This window comes from Nesoenas mayeri, assembly GCF_963082525.1.
Source record: "Nesoenas mayeri genome assembly, chromosome: 1".
Classification (NCBI taxonomy): Eukaryota; Metazoa; Chordata; class Aves; order Columbiformes; family Columbidae; genus Nesoenas; species Nesoenas mayeri.
Genome location: NC_137541.1, coordinates 110,506,668 through 110,531,511, shown reverse-complemented (window position 1 = coordinate 110,531,511; position 24,844 = coordinate 110,506,668).

The following is a 24,844-nucleotide window of genomic DNA, read 5'->3' as shown; positions in this document are numbered from 1 at the left end:
GGATAAGTAGAGATGTGCTATTTGACAGAGATGTTAGAGTCCAACAGCCTCTGACCAGGTTTTTCAGATGTTCCACACCTTGGGGGTTTAATGTTTAATACCAAATTTACATGCTTGAAGTTACTTTACGTTGCCTGAGATTTAACAGGGTGATACAGCAATCATGATACAACACTTAAATCACAATACAAATTGAATACTTGGAGCACTGAAATTGCAATATGCAGTTGATTCACAGTATAAATGTGATTCTCATCACCAGCTTTTGTGGTACGCTCACATGTCCAGAGCCACATGCCTGGGAGAAAAGCTGGACATACAGTTTCATAAGAAGATAAGACACACTGCCGTGATCAGGTCCAGATGAGTGTAATGATCTGCCCTTACTTATTAGCCATTGGCCATTTTTATCCCATTTTCCCTCTAACTTCCCATACTTGTTCCTTCCCAAATTATCTAGATCCTTCTCTTTCCCCACCTTCAGTTCCTCCCTTAAATATCCCACAATAAGTCTAGTGCAAACCCCAAATTTTAATCCTCTTCATCCCATAATGTGTCCATACCACGGGGCAGCAACTCTCCTCAGTTGGAAAGGTGTTTCAGCATTGACTCATGGCAACAGGCTTCACAGAAGGACACTGGGGATGAGGCTCTGCTGGGTCAGCTTTGAGAGGGGCTCAAGCAGAGTGTCCTTTCACTGACAGCTGAAAACAATGCAGAGTAAAGCTGCTAAAAAAAAAAAAAAAAAAAAAAAACAACAACCAAAAAGGCTATTTTAAGCTTTTCTTTCTATTACTTTTGGATGTCAACTTTTAAACTATTAAAACAATGTGTGATCTTAAGTAAAAGAGTCTCAGATACTGTGATCATAGGTAGCTGTAGAAAATTACCCATAGATGGAAGACTACATAAACAGCACAATATATTTGCATGGTGTTTGCATAGCTGTTTCTTCTCAGTCTATTCATCTATGGCACTATACTGCAGCTAGACCCAAATGATAGAAATGACCTATCATCTTCCATAAGCCCACAGATAAGTTGAAAACACAACTTATATAGTTTTAATATCTCTTAACTTGGACATCGGTTATTTGCCAAGAGCTAATGCTTGCAAATCAACCTTCAAAAGGAACAAAAGAGTATAACATGTTCTTTGACTAATTCACATTTTCACTAAGCTAAGTAGACAATGAAGATTTTGAAAGCAGACTTCCAGAGGAATCTCTGATAATTTTGGTTCACTTCCATTTAAACATACTTGGAAAGCAAGCAATTTTTGTCTGTGGTCCAAATGGGACGATACAGTAAACAAATTTTATTTCTGATATCACTTACAGTCTCTTTTAGTCATCTGACTAACAGCTATTACAACAAATCATTATAAATTTAGCTATGAGAGGCAGGTAGGCAAATAGAATTTAGTAGAGGCTGAGGAAACAAAATTTATAAAAAAATACAGATTGCTTTCATACATTGCTATGAATATTGAATCTTACAATGGTATCTGCAAAATGTACCCTACTTGATGTATAAGAGCTGCTGTTTGCTGTATGCTAAATTGATCTAAACTTTCATGTATGGTAATTATATAATTTTCTAACAAAGGACTGAGGAGACTGGCACATGAAAAAAGTGGGCAATAATTTTGTGAGCAGAAATGTAGAATACCTTATGGAGCATCAGTTATGATGGCGTTACAAGACAGGTCAACTTCAGTTCCTTCACTTTGAGAAATTTTTTAAAGTGTTGACTGTTGACAGTGAGGTTTATTATCCATGTATGTAAAGTTAAATCTGTCTTTCATATAGAAAAACATTACCAAAAGTCAGGGTCTTCAAAGGCTTATGTCTGGTATGCTTTATATGGCAAAGGGATAGTACCAGAGAGACATCTCTTCAGGAGCAAATCTTACGGCTACACATTCCATATTGCTTGATGTAATACTGCAGGAAAAGTGAAAAAGCCTAAGTGTGAAGGAGATTTGGAGATGAAGTAATGCACTTAATGATAACATACGATAACAAAATTCTGATCACTGTCAAATATCAGTGTAGGGTGTAATTACTAAAACAGTGAAATATAAAACTTGCTTTTGACTCCCATGCTAATATTCAGTCACCCAGCAAAATGTAGGTAACACTTACCTGTTTGATTTTATATTCATGTACTGAAAAAATCAGATTACTAGTATCTGATCTGACTTCTTCTAAGGATAAGAAGAATTTTCTCAACACATAAAAGAAAAAAAAAAATCTTTAATATTGCATGTCTCCTGTGGCTGAGCTCCTGCTGAAGAACTGTACTGTAGTATGTCAGCCAGGTTTTACAAATCATATTATGTGAAGAACTATGAAATTATGCATCAAGTCATGAGACTGGTGCAGCCAAATCACCCAAATCATCTCCATTTTCAGATATACCTCATTATTACATAGTTTTAATTTGGTCATGAAATGTAAGGTTTTGAATTAAAACAAAACAAAACCAAACAAAACAAACAAACAAAAAAAAAAAGCGGCACCATCACCACCAAAACCACCACTGCAGATAATTAAGCATTGATACAAGCTACCTGGAGAGGCTAGGCAGTCTCTGTTTTTAGTAGATTTCAAGAACCTACTGGATCTCAGCTCACCTTCTTTGATCAGCAGATTGGACTAAAGATCCTTTCCAACCTGAATTACTTGGGGGCTATATATATAAAATTAAAATTTATGAGTGAAATACTTAAATAATTTCAGTGTTTCAAAGAAGGAAGACCTCTTTAGTGCTTTTTCTTTTTAATATCTAGTTAAAATGTTTTAGACATAGAGAAATTCCAAAAATTATACATGTGAAAGAAAATGGCTGGGACTATTGCTAGCAATTATTTGGTTAACATTTATCATGTTAGATTTTCTACTAAACAAGGTTTTGTACTATGCTGGTGTTAGAGAATTAAACAAGCATCTAGACCTGAGCTTTCTATGGGTGAGCATTTTCTGATGCAAGCTTCTTACGTAGCCAGTAGTTTAGCACATTTTTATGTACTCATGGTTAAACATTCAGACCAAAATATCAGACTTCAGTGATATTTCTTGAGCCTAGGACAGAATGAAAAATTAAACATTGGAAAAAAAACCAAACAAACAAAAAAACCCAACCAAAAACAAAACAAAAAAACCCAAAACAAAACAAAAAAATACCAAAAAAACCCACACACACACAAAAACAAACAAACAAATAAACAAACAAAAACCAACAGAAAAATTATTTTATAATTCAGAATTTAAGGAATGAAACATATTTTATTAACCATTGCACTTAATTGCTATTTCAGGCTTGTAAGCAAAACACACTGGGAAAAATAGCCCTTTCTGAACTAGTAGTTACACACTTTGAATGACTCTGTAAACACTACAGTATACACATGGGATGTAGAAGCATTGAAATGTTTACCTTTTGCATTCTGGAGCACAGTTATCTAATATGATGTTATTGAATTAGTAAAATGCAGGGGCTTATATCAGCAAATTACAATAGAAACTAATTTTTATTCTGTTCTATTCAGAATTCACCTTATATTTGGCTGTGAGAATAACGAGATCTGATCTCCCATAATAACATTCAGAAACAACCTCTTCAAGTTCTTTCAGGCAGCACTAGCAAACAGAAGTTGTTCAAGTGTAGCACAAAGGTGAGCGCATATGAGTCTGCCTCTGAGGATGCTTTCATAATTTGTTTGGTATGTGTGCAGGGTATTCTGGGACCTGATTCAGCTCTAAATAAAGTAGATAGAAAAACTCCCCCTGATTTCAGTGAAAGATGACTGCCTTTGTAAGACTCCACTTGTTGTTGACAAAAATAAACAGTCTGAGGTTTCTTGTTTGCTTAAAAAACTATGATTTATGTTTTCAGACTTCAGCAAGATAAATCTTAAGGCAGAGCTCCTACAGCTGTGTAGATCTATTCTAATAAGCCTACTACCCATTTGCATGCAAGCACGAATCAACATGGAGTGTTTGTTTGGAAGTGAATTCCTACTTTCTAAGTGAAGAATTTTCAACATGTGGGAGCAAATGCAGCAGTGTAATAAAAGAAGAAAATGATGGCCCAGAGCATGCAAGTGGTACATAACAGATGAGATACTAAGAGCTTAATAAAATTCTATTTATATGAAAAAAAAAAATTACTATAAAAAGATTAGATACTTTTCACTGGAGTCTGGATCTGCATGTTAACGATAAAAATATTTGAAGCAAAATATCAAAGAAAATAATGATTTAGTCTGGTGAATCTTAAATACAGACAGTTCTGCTGCTGGATGTTATTATGTTTCTGGAATTAACTAAGCTCCTAATTAGTATTCCGTATGCACTATATAATTTAGCATGTAATGATTTTAAGCTGTGTCCATAAACCCCATTGACTTCAGTGGTATTTAGGTATGTGTGACATTAAACACACACTGAGGTTCTTTCCTGAATATGAATGTTTTCTAGCAATGAAGTTTAAGAGTATTTTAATAACTTCAGTTTCATTGATTTAATGCAAAGCAACTATGATTTTATCTGGTTATAAATAGTATTTGAATTAATAGATCCATAAAAGAAATAATAAATTTAAGGCACCATGAAGAAACAACTAAAAGCCCTTTTCAAAACTGACGTGCCCAGGGGAATCTTCCTACTGTTTTGCAATGAGAATTGGTTTGTATTTTATTGAATAATTAAAAGTATATTAAAAAAAATCTATGTAGACCATTCAAAGAATAACAGAAGACTTCTTAATCCTCAAAAGGAAGTGGGAAATTCTAGGGAAAATTATGAGAAAAATAATGTGTGCTTTTCAATAATGACTGTTTCCAAAAAAATCCTTACTTAATTAGGGTAAGTGAAAAGAGGATGACAATATTTGTGTTCTTTTAAATTGTTTCTTTCCCTTGGAATCACTTTGTGAATGTACTCATTTTGTTTTTCATAGTGACCTAGAGAAACTCTGTAATTGCATTTCATATTAGATTAAAACTATGTCAGGCCAGAGAATTTTGAGTATTTTAGCTTTAAGCTCACATATGTCTCATTCATTTTTATGCAGACATTTATCTACTTGGCTACAGATCAAAACAGCTTTTCAAATAAGCTAGTGCAGATATACATTTGAAGAGTACTCAATATTCTATTTTCATCTGAGAAAACTCCAATCTCCAATTTCAATAATATAGAGAAGATTTAGAAAATATTGACTTGATGGAGATGGATAAGGAATGAACCAAGAGCTTAAAGGAAGGTCAAAGACAGGTGACATTATGGTGAGGGTCTGCTACAGGCCACCTAACTGTGAAGAATGAGTGGATGAGGCCCTCAACAGACAGGAGCAGCCTCATGTTCACAAGCCCTGGTCCTTATGGGGGGACTTCAACCCACCAAATATCTGTTGGAGGGACAATGCAGCAGGGCATAAGCAATTCAGAAGATTCCTGGAATTCATTGATGATAACTTCCTTCCCCAAGTTATAAAAGACCCAATAAGGAAAGATGCTATGCTGGACCTTGTTCTCACCAATAAGGAGAGGCTGGTGGGGAATGAGAAGCTCAAGGGCCACCTTGGCTGCAGGGACCATGAAATGATGGAGTTCAAGATCCTTAGGGCAGCAAGAAGGGCGCCCAGCAAGCTCACTGCCCTGGACTTCAGGAGAGAAGACTTTGGTCCCTCCAGTTTTCTGTTTGGTGGAGTACCATGGGATAAAGCTCTGAAGGGAAGAGAGGCCCAACAAAGCTGGTTAATGTTCGAGGATCTCCTCCTCCAAGCTCAGAAACAATGGATCCCAACAAAGAGGAAGTCAGGCCAAAATGCCAGGAGGCCTGTGTGAGTGAATAAGGAGCTCCTGGATAAACTCAAATACAAATCAGAAATCTACAGAAGGTGAAAGCAAGGAAAGGTATCCTGGGAAGAATACAGAGAAATTGTCTGAGCCGCCAGGGATCAGGTTATGAAAGCTAAAGCACTGACAGAATTACATCCAACCAGGGATGTCAAGGTCAACAAGAAAGGCTTCTATAGGTACATCATTGATAAAGGAAAGACTAGGGAAAGTGTGTGCCTTCGCCAGAAGGAAATGAAAGACCTGGGTACCCCAGATATGGAAAAGACTGAGGTATTCAATGACTTTTTGGCATCAGCCTTCACTAGGAAGTGCTCCAGCCACAGCACTCCAGCTGCAGAAGGCAAAGGCAGGTACTGGGAGAATGAAGAACTGCCCACCATAGAAGATCAGGTTTAAGACGGTCTAAGGAACCTGAGCATGCACAAGTTCATAGAACCTGATGAGATGCATCCATGGGTCCTGAGGGAACTGGTGGATGAAGTTGCTAAGCCACTATCCATCATATTTGAGAAATCATGGTCTCTCTGTCAGTCTTACCTCTGTGGCTAGCAAGATCGTGGAGCAGAAACTTCTGGAAATTACATGAAGGTATGTGGAAAATAAGAAAGTGATTTGTGACAGCCAGCATGGCTTCACTAAGGGCAAATCAGGTCTGACAAATTCGGTGGCCTTCTGTGATGTAGTTACAGTGTTGGTGGATAGGGGAAGAGCAACCGATGTCATCTAACTGGACTTGTGCAAAATATTTGGCACTGTCCTGCATGACATCCTTGTCTCTAAAATGGAAAGATGCATTTGATGGATGAACCACTCGGTGGATAAGGAATTGCCTGGACCAAGCTGTGTGGTTTGATCAACACTCTGGAGTGAAGGAATGCCATCCAGAGGGACTTTGAAAGGCTTATCCAGATGGACCTTGAAAGTCTTGAGAGGTGTGCCTGTGTGAACATCATGAAGTTCAAGAAGGCCAACTGCAAGGTCCTGCACATGGGTCAGGGCATGCCCAAGCACAACTACAGGCTGGGCAGAGAATAGATTGAGAGCAGCCCTGAGTAGAAGGACTTGGGAATGTTGGTTGACGAGAAGCTCAATATGAGCCAGCAATGAGTCCTTGCAGCCTAGAAATCCATCCGTATCCTGGACTTCATCAAAAGAAGCATGACCAGCAGATCAAGGGAGGTGATTCTGCCTGTCTACTCCATATTTCTGAGACTCCACCTGGAGTACTACATTCAGCTCTGGGGCCCCCAATGTAAGAAGGACATGGACCTCTTGGAGTGAGTCCAAAGGAGGGCCACAAAGATGTTCAGAGGGCTGGAGCACTTCTAAGAAGACAGGCTGAGAGAGTTGGGGTTGTTCAGCCTGGAGAGGAGAAGGCAGACCTCACAGCAGCCTTCCAGTACCTAAAGGAGACCTACAAGAAAGCTGGAGAGGGCCTTTTTACAAGGGCAGGTAGTGACAGGACAAGGGGGCTTTAAACTGAAAGAGGATAGAATTAGATTAGATAGAAGGAAGAAATTCTTCACCTTGAGGGTGGTGAGGCACTGGAACAGGTTACCCACTGAAGCTGTAGATGCGCCATCCCTGGAAGTGTTCAAGGCCAGGCTGAATGGGGCTTTGAGCAACCTCGTCTTGTTCAAGGTGTCCCTGCCCATGGCAAGGGGATTGAAACTAGGTGATCTTTAAGATAATTTCCAACTTAAGCCATGCTATGATTCTATGATTTTATTTGTTAGAAGAACAGAAGACAGTGGCTGAACTGTCAAAAGAAACATCTTTTTGTTTTCATATAAATGATGGCAGGGGGGTCAGAATGACATGATCTTTAAGGTCCCTTCCAACACAAACCATTCTATGATTCCATGTGACCTGTGTCATACACAAAAAAATGGTATCATGTGTTCAGAGGTGAGAATAGTTCAAGAACAGTTCATTATAGGAAACAAATTTGTGAAATATTGCTATCTAGTAAACATAATCAATGCATTCATGAAAACATGTCTATTTGATTGATTATTTTAATAAAAGTAAAATATTTTAAAATAATTTTTAATCAGGATCACTTCATTGTTTTGATTTACAAGGTAGCTTACCACAACCCTTATATCAACAGAGTAGGGTAGGTAATAAAAGATAATAATGGAATAGGAATTACCTGCCAGTGATGATTACTCCTTCAATCAATTTTGTACTGAGAAAAAGATGAATAGCACTATATCCTGAGAAAACATTCAAACACTAGTTAACTTAAAACTTATGCTTCTTGAACTTAAGTATATTGTATTTTCCAAGAACAGTCAAGTATCTTACAGTTTTATATATTGTTCTTCTGGGGTAGAGAGAGGAAAGGAGGCATGAAATCAAAATGTTCTTTTAACCATTTTAATTATTTGTAAGTAAGAAAATACTAGCTTAATTTCAATTTTTAGATGTTCTGTGGTATTGTCAATAGACAAATGATTTAGATATCATTGTGCTTGATAACACTACAGCATTATTTTTAACGACACAAACTTTATACTAATACAGTTACATTACATTTTTTTTTTATTTGAGGTAAGAAAACAACTGAACACATGCAGTTTTAATAGGTATTGTCAGAAGTTCAATCAAGTAATAATTCTAAGTTATCTTATTTTTCATTGTGCTCTGAATTAAAAGATTCTTGTTAGTTGTGTGTTCCCATAGTTGCCTACAATTCTAGGTTTCATGAACTATCCAAAACATAAGTTTTCGTTAATCAACTTGCACTGAAGTGTCAGAGGAACAAGCAGGGAGGGAGACACTTAATTTAGTTAATTCATGGAAAACATACTGCTTCACATGTCATTTAACTGTTGGGTTTCTCTAGTGCATTCTTGGGTGACTTTGCTTACATCTTCCTCTTCGCTATGCATGTACAAAGTGACAGAAAATGCTGTTGTTGGTGGTACCTCCATGATTCTTTTGCTCTTACCATGGCATCATTCCTCTTTTAAAAGTCAGAGGCATTTAGCTAATATATTATTGCTTTTGTGTAAAAATATTAAGCACAACATACTAGGGTTCAGAGAAAATGTCAGTTGTTGTTAGCGATGGCTGATGAAAAAGAGGTGATTAGTCAAAACATATCTTAAGAGCACCTAAAGACATAAAAATGAACAAAACAATGTTTTGTGTTTCTCTCACTTGAAAAAAGACTTTATGATCAACATTTCAAACTACTGAACTCATCATTTTTGTAAAAAAGAAATTTTAACATCCACATTGTGTGTCCAAAGAAGAGCAACAAAGCTGGTGAAAGGTCTAGAGCACAAGTCCCATGAGAAGCGGCTGAGGGAACTGGGGTTGTTTTTCCTGGAGAAAAGGAGGCTGAGGAGAGACCTTTCACTCCACAACTACCTGAAAGGAGGTTGTAGCATGGAGAGTGTTAGCCTCTTTTTCCCAGGTGACAAGTGATAGGACAAGAAGAAATGGCCTCAATTTGCGTCAGGAGATGTTTAGATCAGATATTAGGAAAAAATCCTTCACTGAAAGAGTTGTCAACCACTGGAACAGGCTGCCCAGGAAAGTGGTTGGGTTGCCATACCTGAAGGTATTTAAAAGGCATGTAGATGTGGCGCTAAGAGACCTGGTTTAGTGGTGGCCTTGGCAGTGCTACGTTAAAGGTTGGATTGTTGAAGGTTTTGTCCATCTTGGTCAATTCTATGGTTCTATGCTTGGGACAATTCAGATCCATTGTACCTGTGATCAGTAGGTTGCCACAAGTTAACTAATCTGGGAAGTGAATTCAGTAGCATGATGAATAAGGGTTTTATAGGTAATAACAGGCATCTAATCACAATCTAATTATTTAATGAAAAATGATATGTGGCTGTTAAAGCTGACAAAAATAGAGAAGGCATAGTTCTTCTCAGTTTTATAAAAATGTTGAAACCAGCATTTATTAGGACTACATATATATTTATTTTGGACTCTGTATCAATCATTAAGCTCAATTTTATGATGGCCAGCTTAGTTTATATCAACTTTTCATATCAGGAGCAGTTAGCTAAGAATTTATATGCTACATATAGCTTAGAGATCATTACCTATGAGTTATGAAAGTAATTAATAAACAAGCCCATTGCTACAAAAGGAAAGAAACTAGTTGAGTCACATTGAAATTAACAATGTCTATCTCACTCACCAAGAAACAGAAGAGTCTTTAAGAAGATGACACAGAATATTTCTGGCAGGAATTAGTATCTTTATATTTTCATTAATACCTACAATGAAATTCACCTGCCTAGATAGTAGCCTTTTTATAGCAGCTTTTTTTGTAGCAAACTTCTCACCACATATTGGGAGATGAAGGCAGTTATGAGACAAGTTGTTATCCAATAGTTCAAGTTAAGCCTTTGTTGCAACTTCTTTAGAGCTTTTTAAGACACTCAGTTCACTAGGTTCTTTTATGCATTTATTTTACTCCCCTTTTTGTGGGATCAGAACTTGATAACTAAAGATACAGAAGCTCTCTGCTGAGATGATCAGAACTTTCTCTTTTTTTCCTGAGTCCATAATTTTTATTTTTTTTATTTTTTTTTTTAATTTCTAACAGGAGCATTCTGGGAGTCTTCCATTATTAGTCCATTTCTGGAAATACCAAAATATTGCAGATTTTTTTTCTTGAAAGTTTTCACCGAAGAGAAGCCTTTGTTACAAGTGAGAATTCAAATTTCTTATTTTGTCCATTTAAACTTAGGGCTCGAAATCTTACTGTACTACTGTTCCTTTTATCCAAGGAGAGAGTTCTGAGACTACTGTCTTGTATGTGCTCTTTTTCTGAGAGGATTAGGAATCTCACCTCTACATGTAACCTGAAAACATAGAATCCTTACACTTGAAGAGTTGCATTTTGTGCACAGAGCAGAGGAATTATTTTAGATGTTTATGAAGAATCTCTGGTACATTTGAAAAATTTGTCTCTCTCATTCTTATAACAGTAGGATACAAAGCAAGAGCCTTTCTCTTCTTTGCTGTGTATTGGAACACCCAGTAGGTAAAACCCAGTTTTAAAAACTCTGTGCACATAGCAAATATGTTCAGAAGCTTTGAAACTTGCACTTAGCAACTCATCTGTTCTTCAGAATGGGAAAAAAAGGAACAGGAATAGTACTGTTGATGAGAACAAGGTTGCAGTGCATCAGGTGTGTAGGTAGGTTATGGATACTGATAATTGTTGTGAAGCCTTTGTTGAAATTTATGATGTCAAATAATAGGAAGTTCTCCATATGTGTCTTAAGCTGTTGTGTTCAACAAAGCTATAGTTTGAGGCTGTCAGAATAGGGAAAAACAAAACAAAACAAAACAAAAAATTGTTTAATCACACTTTAAGTTGAAGAACTGAAAAGATTTTTCCAGAGCAATGAGGCATCTCCCCATGCTAGTAGTCTTGGTGTCATTCAGAAAATATCACATTCCGATAAGGATACATTTAATTTACTTTCTTTTCATATATTGTCTTCTGCATATAGGCAACTACATTTTTAGCTAACCAGATTCTTTATTTTTTTTCTTTTTTTTTTACTCCCAGGGGAAAATCAGTTTAAGGTATTGCATTTAGGGAGAAAATTAAGGTATTTAATATAAAACCATTCCTACTGCAGATTGTTAATGTTGAAGTTGTAGGGTTTTATCAGGAGATCTTCCTTCTTTAATTGCAACATTTTTATAAATTTGGGCACATATAACTCAGCTTTAATTTTCTACAAAAAATGTTTGCATCTTGGTTTCCCAGAAGGCTGTTTCCCTTTTTATAGTATACTCAGAGAACTGAGATCAAATGGAATCCTCTGCTTGATAGTTCAGAGCTTTGTCCTTCTCAATGTTGAACACTTTCATTGGAGGACCCTGCACAAATACCCTTTATTTTCCTCTCACTAATATTCCAGCAAAACTTTCACTAATGCTCTTATGGATTGGAAAAGATTTTGTGTGGGGACAGGTGAGCTAAAAACACTGTGTACATAAAACAAATTCTACATATCTATATCTCCAGATTCACACTCGATTTCATACAATAGTTGCTGTAATTGTTGGAAAAACAGTGTGGTGTTAGTTATTCTGCAAAATATTGCACACAAGTTATTTCTGACACAAACACCCATGTAACAGTGAAGTATTTATATAAAAGTAGCATATACTTAATGAAATTAAACATGTACAATCACTGATTTATTTAAAACAAGAAAGTAGGTTTGATACCTGTGGTGGATTAACCTTCACTAGCAGCCAAACACTCACCCAGGCAGTCACTCACTTCCACTTTCTGTATTCTTGAATGCAAAATAATAGGTGGGATCAATAACTAAAACAGATTTAGATAGCCCTTTGCTACCCATTGAAGTCTTCAAAGCAAGAATATATCGAGGAAAAGTAAATGTGTGCCTGAAGTCCTGTTTTCTTTTTCCAACTGTACACGGTCTAGTACCTTAGATAATCTCTCACTCCCTGCAAACCTTGGGCCATCACAATTACAATACTGTTATCAAGAGATTTAGCAGATTCTAAGTGTAAGTAAATTATTATAATTTCTTAGCAACTTTAAGAACAGATGAGAACAGAGGGTAATGTCTAAGACTTTCTGTTCCCAGAAAAACTGCAAGCAAACCCAAAGATTCATGTGTATTTATTGCTCCTGGATGAGGAGCAGATATTAAATTCTGCCACCCTATCCCAAATTCTGACCGCCTCATGTCAATATACTGAAATCCACTGACTAGGGAGCAAAAGAGCTGAGTCTTAAAGGTCAATTCACTTATTGCCTGCAAGAAAAGTCTTGCTTTCACTTGTTTTTTCCTCATGCCCGAGGAAAGCAAACTCCATTCAATGAAGGACAGTACTCTGGAGACCTCTGTAATACCTATATAAAAGACTAAAATGCTCAGGGGACCTTTGTAGTTCTTTTATCTAGGACCAAAATAAGTGGATACACTGTTCAACTGCTGTTTTCCATCAGTCAGAAAACAAAGTGCTGTAGCCTTGGCAGATAGATGCTTATGTAACAGTAACTCAATTTGTAAGGGGTCTCATAAAATTCACCAGGCTTTGAGCAATGGTTCAAATCTACCGATTTTCTGAAAGAGAAAGAAAAACCTCAATGTCATTTCCATTCAGACTGACAAGAATGTCACCATAGGTGACTTTGGACTTTATGTTAGACCTCCATTAAAGAAGGGAGCCAGGGGGTGACATGGGGCAGGAATAACTAGCTGCCTGAGGGACTGCTTGACCAATTAGACTTTGGTCAAAACACTGGTACACTGGTATCATTACACAACCAAAACATCTTTGCTTAGACACAAGGATACATGGCCTAAATACATATGGCAATATGAAAAGTCTGACTAGACACAATAAAAAATAACTGAAACTGTGTCCCACACATGGAAAATTGTGTAATTTAACACTTCACTTTAAACAGTGACTTGTAGAAAAGTAAGTATTCTACTCACAGCAAGACTATTGCAGATTACAATGATACTTAGGTGTAGCATTACATCATGGACCAATGATGGAGTAAGAGAGCAAACTTCTACAGGAAATGCAACAAAACCTCTCCAGGTGAATGTAAAATGAGAAGTACCACCATCAACACTCAGAATCCCTCCTGGTGAGAACCTGGAATATTGTATTTATACTAATATAGTTATAATTATAATATAATAATTATACTATAGCACTATTATACTGGTATTTATTATTCTTTACTATTTAATAAACTTCTATTAATTCTTTGAACTTTATTTTATAAAGTTTTTGGCATGCAATTTTGCTACCTCAATTAAAAAAAAAAAGTAAATGTTAAGTCTTTCTATTTTTCCCTGCTTTCTTTTGTCTACAATCTCTAAAGCTGTAATTGAAAAATTATTAAATTTACATCTAAATAGACTACCTCTGTAGTACACCAGTAATCATTTTCAAAGGAATATGGAGAAATAATCCTTAGCTTGAGGAAAATCATTCAGAAACCCCAAGGAATAATTTGGTAATAGAAAGAACAGTTTTTAATTCACCTTTCTGAAAGAATATTGCTTCCTGTCCATTCTGCAGATTGACAGGTAACCAGATTGCAAGAGAGGATTTTGTAAGCAGCTCTTCAGCTTGCACAAGCTGCCTGTTGTATCTGCTGAGAATGACCTTTAGGCTTAAAGAAGTGCCACCAAACCACACCGATCTCCTGAGTGAATTCACTATTCCTGTTTGCATTCAAATTTCCAGTCTCTAACTCCACTCAGGAATACTGGTAGTATTTACTACTTCAGCTAAGGCTGCAGCTGACAGATTGCTGTCAGCACAATGCATCTATTATGCACTAAATTCAATATTTTTTGACTGCTGCACTATTTTCTGCCCTTAACTCTGTAGTTTTATTCTGTTTGACCACACCAAACTCTGCTAGGCTGAACAAAAAGCACAATAGCACACACAGCAGGCAGCCCTCACTAACCTGTTTCAGTGTTGCTATAATGTCTATTCATTGCTAATCTTTGTTTCATAAATTCACAAGCTTCAAAAATTATTTTAATGGAAATGAAGTGTCAGCAGCTACAAAGATTCACCTGAGGGAAAGAAAAAAAAATGTTAATTGCTACCAAAAAAAAAAAAAAAAAAAAATCAAACAAATCACAACAGTAACAACCACAACAACAAAAAAACTCCAAGGTTTTCAAGGGGCCCAAGCATCACTGCCAATGGTAGAAGAGGTCAGTTGGTATTAATCTTCCATGGTTAGCCACAGCTGTATATTATAGGTTTAATTTTGATCATAATTTAAAACTAAACCAAAGCCATCAGGGAGCTTACTAATTGACAGTGGTGTTGCTGAACTCAGTGACAAAACAAATGCTGCAGTTTAACCTGGTAAATAGATGTGTCTTGTCCAGATAAGTCTTCCCACTTGGTGACCCAGAACATTCTGGAGATACCATAATCATATAGTGGCCCATAGTTAAGTCAGGTATTCAGATGAAATTTAACTGTCAACTATGCTTTCTGCATACAAGTTTCTGTCTTAAAAGAATACATGTTTAATCAATTTCCTCAATGCAGTTCTTTGCAATATAGTAATTAATATAGTAATTATTTTATAACTGAAACTACTATATTAAACAATATATCTTTTCATTTAAAAATATTTGGAAAAGAGAAGATATTATAAGTAGTGTGAATGCAAACAGGAAACAAAAAAAAAAGAGTTTCATTAGGATTTTGAAAAAGATAGAATATCATCTAAATGGGAAAATTATTCATTCTGAGGGTCTGCTTAATCAGATCTTCTATTTCTAGTGTAACTTTAAGGAAGTTTTTTAAATGAAAAGTTATACCTTTTATAGCAAATAGCAGCTGATTGAAAAACAAAACAAAACAAACAGAGAACCCTTTCTTTCTTGGATAATTAAACATAATGTCCATCCCATAGGAAAAACTAGAAAACTCAGAATAGTACAGAAAATTTTCAAACCCGAGGCCTTCCAGAATGCGCTCTAGGGAGTGAGAGATATAAAAATTTGGTTCAATACTTGGTTAGAAAAAATGTCAGATGAGTGTACGGGTTAGGAAGGAACAATAAAGAACTGAATAAATCTTAATAAAAACGTTAATGAGCTATGCTTGCTTTGAAGAGAAACTAATGACTTTAAATAATCCTATGACAGCATGACATAAGAGTTTAAAAAGGGCCAGAGGATTTAAAGACTGTCAGTAAAGAATGCTTCAACATATGTTACCAATGATCTTTCTTCAGTATCATAACTAAAATAACATATAGATAATTCTTCATAGATTGCAAAGCCTTTGTTCATACAGGTGACTGTAGAAAGAACATATTCAGTAAAGCTTGTCATGTTTAACCTACCCAAGTGTGTTTACACATTAAGGACCCTGTTGTTCTATTAAGTCCTCTCTGAAACATATCAAAGTCATTCCACTGACCAAGATATAAAGAATATGCTTTTTATGATCATGGTATGATATAATAATTATGTGTTATGAAATATAAAGCTTTCTGGATCCCTGTTATAGGATAAGGGTTATCATAACCCTACAACAATAAAATATAACTAAAAAAAAATCTTTGCTTTGACGATGTGACAGAAACATAATTTTAGTGACTGTAAACCTAAGTACCCGTTCCATTGTACTAATTTTACCACTCTGGATGCTCAATTATGTTACCATTCCTCATAAGGTTGACTATTATGATTGTATCCTTATGGATTAATAATAAATAAAAAGTAGATGTAAAAATTTCAGGAATCCAGGTGATCAGAGTGGCATAGATTGTGATAGCTTATTTACTTTATTCTGCTTTGGTTTTATTCATCTTCAAAATTATTGTATATCAGTTGTTAAGCAAGAATTACAACTTATTTTAAAATTTATTTTCCTGTTAAATTAATAACTATCACAAAAAGTTAATATTTTCATTAATTCTTTAGGAAATGATCCACACCAAAGTTGCTAGTGTTTCCATTACTTCTGCAACCTAGTTCTTACCTGGCATCATCAAACTTGCAGATTCTGTTGGAGTAAGAGTTGCGTTCATGGTCAGGTATTACTACTGCAGCTGGGGATTTAAAGCATTATTGAAGTAGAAGCTGTAATTTTAGGTTTAGTCTATAATATTGTGTCATGTTTGTAATTAATAAATTACAACAGAGCTCTCATGGGAATTGCATATTACAGCCATATGATTACTCAATTTGTTCACTCATGATTAATATTATTACACTAAACATAAAAGGAAATGATTAATGATTTGTCCTCAATTTGCTTGATACAGCTGGTAATGGTGCAGGGTAGAAGAAGGTAAGTTAATCTATGTACTTGTAAACTAGTCTACACAGATCAGGGGAAATAAACCAGTGTGGACTATTTTTCTAGTCAAATGAAACAAAAATAATTGTCCTTCAAGGAAGGGCAAATACATATCAATCGTATCTCATGTTAATACAAAGAGATTTGTCAAAATACACACATATAAGAAAAAAAAAAAAGTGTGAAAGTTTCCTTTTAACCAGCTCTTAGACTTTGCAGCTTCATAAGACACTTCATATACTAAATTTCTGGTTTACAGCAGAAGTAAACAGCAAAATAGAAAATTATAGTGAAGTTTAGAAATAGTTTGTCTACATAATAAATTACATAACCAAGCTGCTTCTACAGTACCGAATTGGCTTTCAAGTGTGTATACATCAAATAATAAGCTGGATGTATTTTGCAGTACATGCTAGTTCAATCTGAAGGCTACTAGTGGTTCACCTCCCCAGCCACACACACAATATGGTTGCCATCAGTGACCAGCATCTAGACCTATGTGTTCCTCAGACCCACAATTTTTCTCTTTCTCCGCTCAGATCTTTCATCTTACTCACTGACCAGTCCCTCTTGAAGGTCAGTAGTGGTTCACACACTAATATTCAGAATGGAATGCACTCATATAGAGATTGCTGGGAATAGAATTTAATAAATACACAGGGCTTGACCAGGGCTTGGCCAGCAGCTTACTTGCTCTCAATTGGCCTTTTTTTCAGTGTGTCTCCATTTCCCATGCTTGTTTTCCCCATCCACCTTGTTTCCTGCTTTTATTCACCTTTACGTCATCCCAGATAAACAGCCCATCCCTAATTAGTTTTTCTCAGCCATGAAGCCTGCTCCTGCCACATAATTATTAAAAGAAAATAGTCAGTTTGAGCAGTGGAAAATAACACCCATTCTGTCAGCCACCGCAGCATAGAAAAAGGGAATGAGCCAGAAATAAGCTGAACATGCAAGAGAAGGCAAGAAGGAAGATCTGCGTCTTTTATTTACCTTGGTTTCCTAAATATCAAGCACATAGGAGATGAATTATTAAACAGTACAGCTTCTCAAAATGCCTTCATATTCTCATTTAAAAATGATATTTTAATTTAGAAGTTGTAATCAGAATATCAAAGTGATGCTGCTTGTAGGTAGAAGGAGAAGCAGATCAAAATTTGTGTATGACTGGGGATCTGTATTCCCAGAATGTATGGATAGTCTTCTGAAATATCAGCATATAAATGGAAACTAAATAATGCAAATCTATTAGACATTACACAGAAGAGAATGAATACATAATAATAACATATTAGGTGCCTGCCTTAAATCTGAGAAGACAAATATCATGCATATGCTTTCATAACAGCTGTAGAAAGAATATATATAATTATATATTGAAAAAAACAGTGCTAGATAATTGGAAGTTTTGAAAACCACTTTGTGTTTTGAGGTCAAGTTAAGTTTGGAAACCAATTAAAGAAGAATTTTATTTATTTTTTTTTTTTTCTGACAGTGTCATCTAGCAAGCATTTTCACTGAAAAGGTATCCTTACCTTGGCTAGCCTTTCTTATTGCTAACCTGAAATGCCATCTATGATAAAATTTCATGCATACACAAATTTGATGATCTTCTCTACGTAAGACTTTTTGACCTTCATCTCATCTAAATCAGGATATTTTGAAGAAATGTATAGTTTTCTCAGTGTTGTTGAACTTTGTTCAAATAATTTGATTAACAGTATCCTCCATATTTGAGTTACTACTATTTAAAAAATAAAATAATCAAAGCTGCTATTGTCATAGTGCTAAAAATCTGATAATTTAATCTCACAAAAGCACTGATGTGATGGTAAGACCAAAGAAAAGCTATTCTAGAGTTCACTAGGCAATAATACCAAAAATTTTCATTGTCAGATATATAAATAATATGAACTAGAATATATTTTATATATTAAAATTTCACCAGTGAATTCTGGTTAGCCTTACTGATCCTGAAAACCATTTTGTGTGTAAAAAGGACAAGAAAATCATCTTTTCCTCCTTACTACTGTAATTTTAACAAATAGCTATACTTTCAGAAGAGGATGTTGGATGAAAAATATTATTTGCCTGGCACTGACGGACTTCATGACAGTGCTTTTCAATGCATATAAAATCTCTTGTTGTGTACTTCATTGAACCACATGCTTGTGTGATGACAGGTCCAAGAACACAATTTATATCTGCCAAGGTGCACTAGTAAAGTGTATAATTATTTATGTAGAGGGTGGTGTTATTTTAATTACTTTTTGCCTAAAACGCCATTAACAGGTCAGATGCAGAAAGGGGAGGGGTTTGAGGAAACAGTTCAACCACTTAAGCAATAGAAAGGAGAAGAAAAATAACTGAAATGTAAGCAGATACAACAATGTGTGAGGTTTGGAAGAGCTCACTGCTTGATCCCTTGCTCTATACTCATGTGGTACATCGCATCATCTCAGCATTTTGGTTGGTGTCTGTAGCCATTAGAAAGTAGCATCATGTTTCTGAGGCAATTGATACTGTAGAATAGTCTGTTGCATCCAAGGCATACCAAGTCTTCAACAAACTAACTTGAATTTTCTCCCCACACTTTATAGTTAGCCTCATATATTTCTTATTATTCCTACGCAGTTTAAAGTTGCAAGAAAGCCCATAGGCTTTTGCCTCTGGACAAGCCATGTCTAGAGAAACATATGGAAAAAAAATTAAAATCTATATTTTCAGTAACAAATGCTGGGGTTTTTGGATAGTGAGGTTTGTTCTGTTTGTAGTTTATTTTTTTGTTTTTGTTTTGGTTTTTTTTGTTTGGTTTGTTGGTTGATTTTTGGTTGGTTTGTTTGTTTGGGGGTTTGTTGTTGTTGCTGTTGTTTTAATGATGCTGGAAATTCTTCTTAGTTGCTTAGCAATTTTTTTAGCTCTCTCTGAACTCCAGGCTTGGAGCTGTGATGCTGACCCTGCACCTGTCTATGGAACTGCAGATGGCTGATGTAACACAGGCTATTGACTTCAAAACAGGAAGGAGGAGGAGAACCAGATTGCTTGTGTGAGATGCACACATTTCCAAAACGCTAATTATTTGTTCCCTAAAATATTAGGAAGGCTTATGCATTTACAGCTGGAATTTCTCTTCATGCATCATTAAAGCCCTAATGTATACCTTTGGCGACGGAAGGAAATCTGGTCAGATATTATACACTTTTAATTGTACACAAAGTGACTTGCAGTGTTATTCAATAGTATATTTAATTCCTTTCAGTGAATTGAAAGAACCAAATACAGGAGGGAAAACAGCATAAAGAGTAACTTAAATAATGACTCAAGTATATTTCTTTTTTATAGTAATGAAACTGCACCACTAAGTAAACATATATCAAATATACTCACCATCTTTAGCTTTTAAAAAATACCAAGGAACTTAGCAGTTGCTAAAGGCAATGTTAACAAGAGATATCAGAATATTTAATTAAGAATAGTAGACTATTAAAGGCCTAGAAATAGAACAAAGTTTGGTATATCTCCAAAGAGATAACAGCAGAACAGTAATAGCACTACAAAGCAAATCCATTACCATTTTGATGACAGAGGATCATATTCTGGATACACACACACACATACATATTTATAATCAAAAATTTGAAAAACAATCTTTGAACCTTGTTAATACTCTATTTTTTAATATAGAAAATATTGGCAGTCACCTTTACATGAACTATGAGCATCCTATATGCAAGTGTATCTCTGCTCCAAATTCCAGTTTCAATGGTAGGATCAAATAGAAGACTGTAATTCTTTAGAGCAGATTTTAAAAATAGAAGCGTGACATAAATATGTTGTTTGCTCATTTCTTTATATCTCTGCAAACATCAAAGAAATGCAGTAGACATTGAAAATAGCTCTTCGTCTTTCCATACACTGGCAGCAGTGCACATCATGCCATCATACATAAGCCTGCAGTTCACATGTAATCTTACATTTTCCATTTGTAGGGTTGATACATAATTGACATGCTGTGTGTGTGTCAGGATAGAAGAGAGGAAGAAGTAAGCAACTCCTGCCAAGGCTCATCACTGCTGTCCCCCTGATTGGATCTCAGATTTAACTGCACATCTCAATTTCTCTTTCCAGCAACAATCAGAGTTCAGTTTTTACTGACACTAGTAAGATGAGAGGCTATATTACTTGATGTATCCAAGGAATCACAGAAGATTGGACAACCGTAATCACATAAGCCTTTTGAGACTACTCACAAGAAACTACATAAATATAATATTTAGGTCAACCAAGAAATTATACATGACATTTGGAAGTTGGCACTAACAAAAAAATAATACACCACTGAACAATTAGTATAAATTAACCCAATTATAATATCTTTCAGGAAGAATTTTGCTTCAGAATAATGATCAAAGCTGCCAGTGATTCTCAAATAAAGGTCCTGTTCAGCCAAGATTTTTCATTGTAAGGCTATGTTTCATGCTTTCATTCTTCACATCAACAGAAACAGAAATTAAAATCTTCCTTCTTCAAAACACTCAAAACACTGAAACTGAACACTTTAGCATTCCTCAAGAAAGCCTAATAGTTGTTCAGCATCTTATTGTAATGTGTTTTGCCATTATATTCTTTTCTGTTATGTCAAAAGCCAGCAGGTTTACAGTAGGGAGGGACAGAGTTAGACCTGAATGCCAGTGCTAGCCAAGGTGCAGTCCTGAGAAATTAGCTGAGTAATAAGTCACCTTGTGTCCATACAGCTTTCAATATTTATTTCACAAGAAAAGTAAAATACAGCTTTGCCAGGGCAAGTTATCTGCTCAAAAACAAAGAGGTAAGAAGTGTTTACCATAGTTTCATGCAGATGTACTTCTGGGTATCCCCTTTCCATCAGTCACTGCAGCAAGCACTCCTCTGTCCCTTCAGAATTAGTTACATTCATAGTAAGTGAAGGACAAATCTCAAAGAATGTCAAATTTAGAAAGGGTCTGATAAGCCACTAAAATTTACTGTTTATGTATATGATATATATCATAGAGTCATAGAATCAGAGTGTGTACACATACACAGGCACGTCGCAAGAAGAGCCAGAGGCCACGAATGCATTGCAAAGAGTAAGTTTTATTTTCGTTACCTCTCTACTGGGGGATCTCTGAAGTCGCACCTGAGCTCCCAGGCAGAGGTGACACAGGCAGGGACACGGGCGCTGGTCAGTTCAGCCCTGCTGGAAGATCACCGGGCCTGCTGAGCTCGCCTGTATTTCAAGGCTTCAGGCAGGCGCAGCCTCCCGCTCTTTCCCACAACAAAGCAGGAATCTCAGACATAGTGATAAGATGCCTAGAGTTTCTCACAGGCCTATGTTATCTAACACAGATGTTCTACTCATCAAGCACACAAGGTCAGTAAAACAATTATTGTGATGTAGGTGCTTTTTCTACAGACAGGTGCAAGTCACTTGAGTGTATTTACATTTAGCTAACCTTCTCGCCAATCTTTCGCTGTATTCCCATACACAGAGTCATAAGATTTTAGAATGGTTTGGGCTGGACATCTTTCACTAGATCAGGTCACCCAAAGCCCCATCCAACCCGACCTTGAACAGTTCTAATGATAGGGCATCCACAACTTCCCGGCAACCTGTTCCAGTGTCTCGCCACCCTTATAAGAAAAAAATTCCTTCTTATGTCCAATCTAAATCTATTCTCGTTTGGTTTAAAACCATTACCCTTGTCTTGTCACTATAGGACCCGGTAAATGTCTTTCTCCATCTTTCTTATAAGCCTCCTTTGTATATTGAAATGCTGCTATAAGGTATCCCTGGAGTCTTTTTTCCCCAGGCTAAATAAGCCCAACTCTTTCAGCCTCTCTTCCTAGGAGAGATTTTCCAGCCATCAGACAATTTTTGTGGCCCTCCTCTGGACCTATTCTAACAGGTATATGTTCTTCTTGTGTCAGGGGCCCTGGAGCTGCATGCAACACTCCATGTGAGGTCTCATGTGAATAGAGGGGCAGAATCACCTCCCTTGACCTGCTGGCCATGTTTCTTTTGATGCAGTCCAGGATGTGATTGGTTTTCTGGGCTGCAAGTGCACATTGTCGGCTCATATCCAATTTCTCTTCTACCAGTATCCCCAAGTTCTTCTCCACTGGGCTGCTCTCAGTCACTTCACCCTCAAGTCTTTACAAATACTGGGGATTGCTGCAACCTAGGTGCAGGACCTTGCACTTGGTGTTGTTGAACATGAGGTTCGCAAGGGCCTACTCCTCAAGTCTGTCAAGGTCCCTCTGCATGATATCCCATCCCTCAAGCACACAAACTGCTCCACTCAGTTTGGTGTAATCTGCAAACTCGGTGAGGGTGCATTCATTCCCACTAGCTAGGTCATCAAATAAGATATTAAATAGTATTGTTCCTAGTATGGACACTTGGACATCACTCATTACTGTTTTCCATTTGGACATTGAGCTGTCAACTGTAATTCTTTGGATGCATATATGTACACATGTAAAGCAGATTCTACCACAATTTTTACAAACTCTTTAATATTCTCACTTCAATTTAAATGCATGTATATATAGATAGATATTATTATATATATTCATATATGCATGACAAACTTTCAGCATTTGTCAGCTTAAATGTAAGATATATATATATGCACACATAAGACACACATCTCTTACTTTGAGAGATCCTCTTAAAGATTTTAATCTTTACAAGCCTCTCCTAAGTATTTTGTTCCATTACTTTACAGAACAGCCTTCCAAACACAATTTAGGCAGCTACTCCTACAAATGTCTCACTACTGTTTGCAGAACAGTACAAACTTCTTGTGAGTATCAAACAGAATGTAGGCTAGTAAAAAATAAAAAAAATAAGCAGAGTTCTGACATTCAGTGAGTAAGACACTAAAGTCAGCTTCATTTGTCAAATAGTTGATATAGCAGCTAAATGAAAACCTCTTCATGAAACCTGAAATATGCAGTGTCTTTGTACACACAAGTGACACTCTGTTCCTTTGTGTTAATTTCCTATCTCTTCAGAATGCTTACAGCTCTCAGTAACGTCTACTCATATAAAATCTTAGGGTCAGAATCCAATCCCATTAAAATAATCTGAAAGAGTCCTTTTTAGTTCAATGGGTTTAAAATGAAACTCTCATTAGCCTCACCTAGTAGAGTGATAAATATTCATAGATGGATGAAAGAACAGAAAATCTCTCCAACAGTCTTGAGTCCATCAGGAAGATCATTTGCTTGGTGAAGGATAATCCACTTGTTGACTAAGAAAGACTAGATGAAAATTTACCCTTTGTGGATAATGCAGGTACATAAGGTAACAGAAAAGCAAAACCATGGGAGTACATGCCACACTTTCCAGTGAAATCTCTGTGAGATACTTAGCTTACTTATTCTTTCTTTAAGTTAAGTAAAATTGGAATTCTTATGAATATAAAGTAATTGTTTTTAACAAATCACCCTACTACTGAATAGCATAAATTGGCACAGCTTCAGTGATCAAAATGAAGAAAATACATTTCTAATTTTGCTTTTAGTGTTTCCCACTATACAAATCAACTCCTCTCCATTTATATTATGCAGCTGTCAATGATATAATCTGGTTCAGCTTCATGTCATATAATAAAGTCTTACTGACAAGAGTGAATTCAATATTCCCTGTGGTACATAATAAGATTCAAAGGCTGGTTTGTTTGAGTGGAAACTTGGCTGGAAAACCTGTGTCCTTTCTTAATACATGGACTTTTCATTATGCTGAGTGATTAAGAAAGGGAAAGGCAGAGGATTTGAGAGAATTGGAGATTGAAATGTCATAAGCTGTTAAGAAAAAAGGACATTCTGAGGGGGGAGACTCTTTACTTCTGCTAAAACACATAGGCAAAAGTAGTTTCAAGGTGCAGAAGTTGCACAGCTTTCACAATAGTTTCATACTAGTTTTTAAACCACACTCTTAAAAGGTGATGCTGTGTTTCTGAAGTGTTAACTTAACAGAATGGTAGCATGCTATAAAGACATCCTTTGTTTATGCAAAGAGAATGCTTTATATTCCTTTCTTCTATCACTTTTACCATAGTGCCACTGGAACACAAGGAAATAATCTATCCAACAGGCTTCATACAGGCCT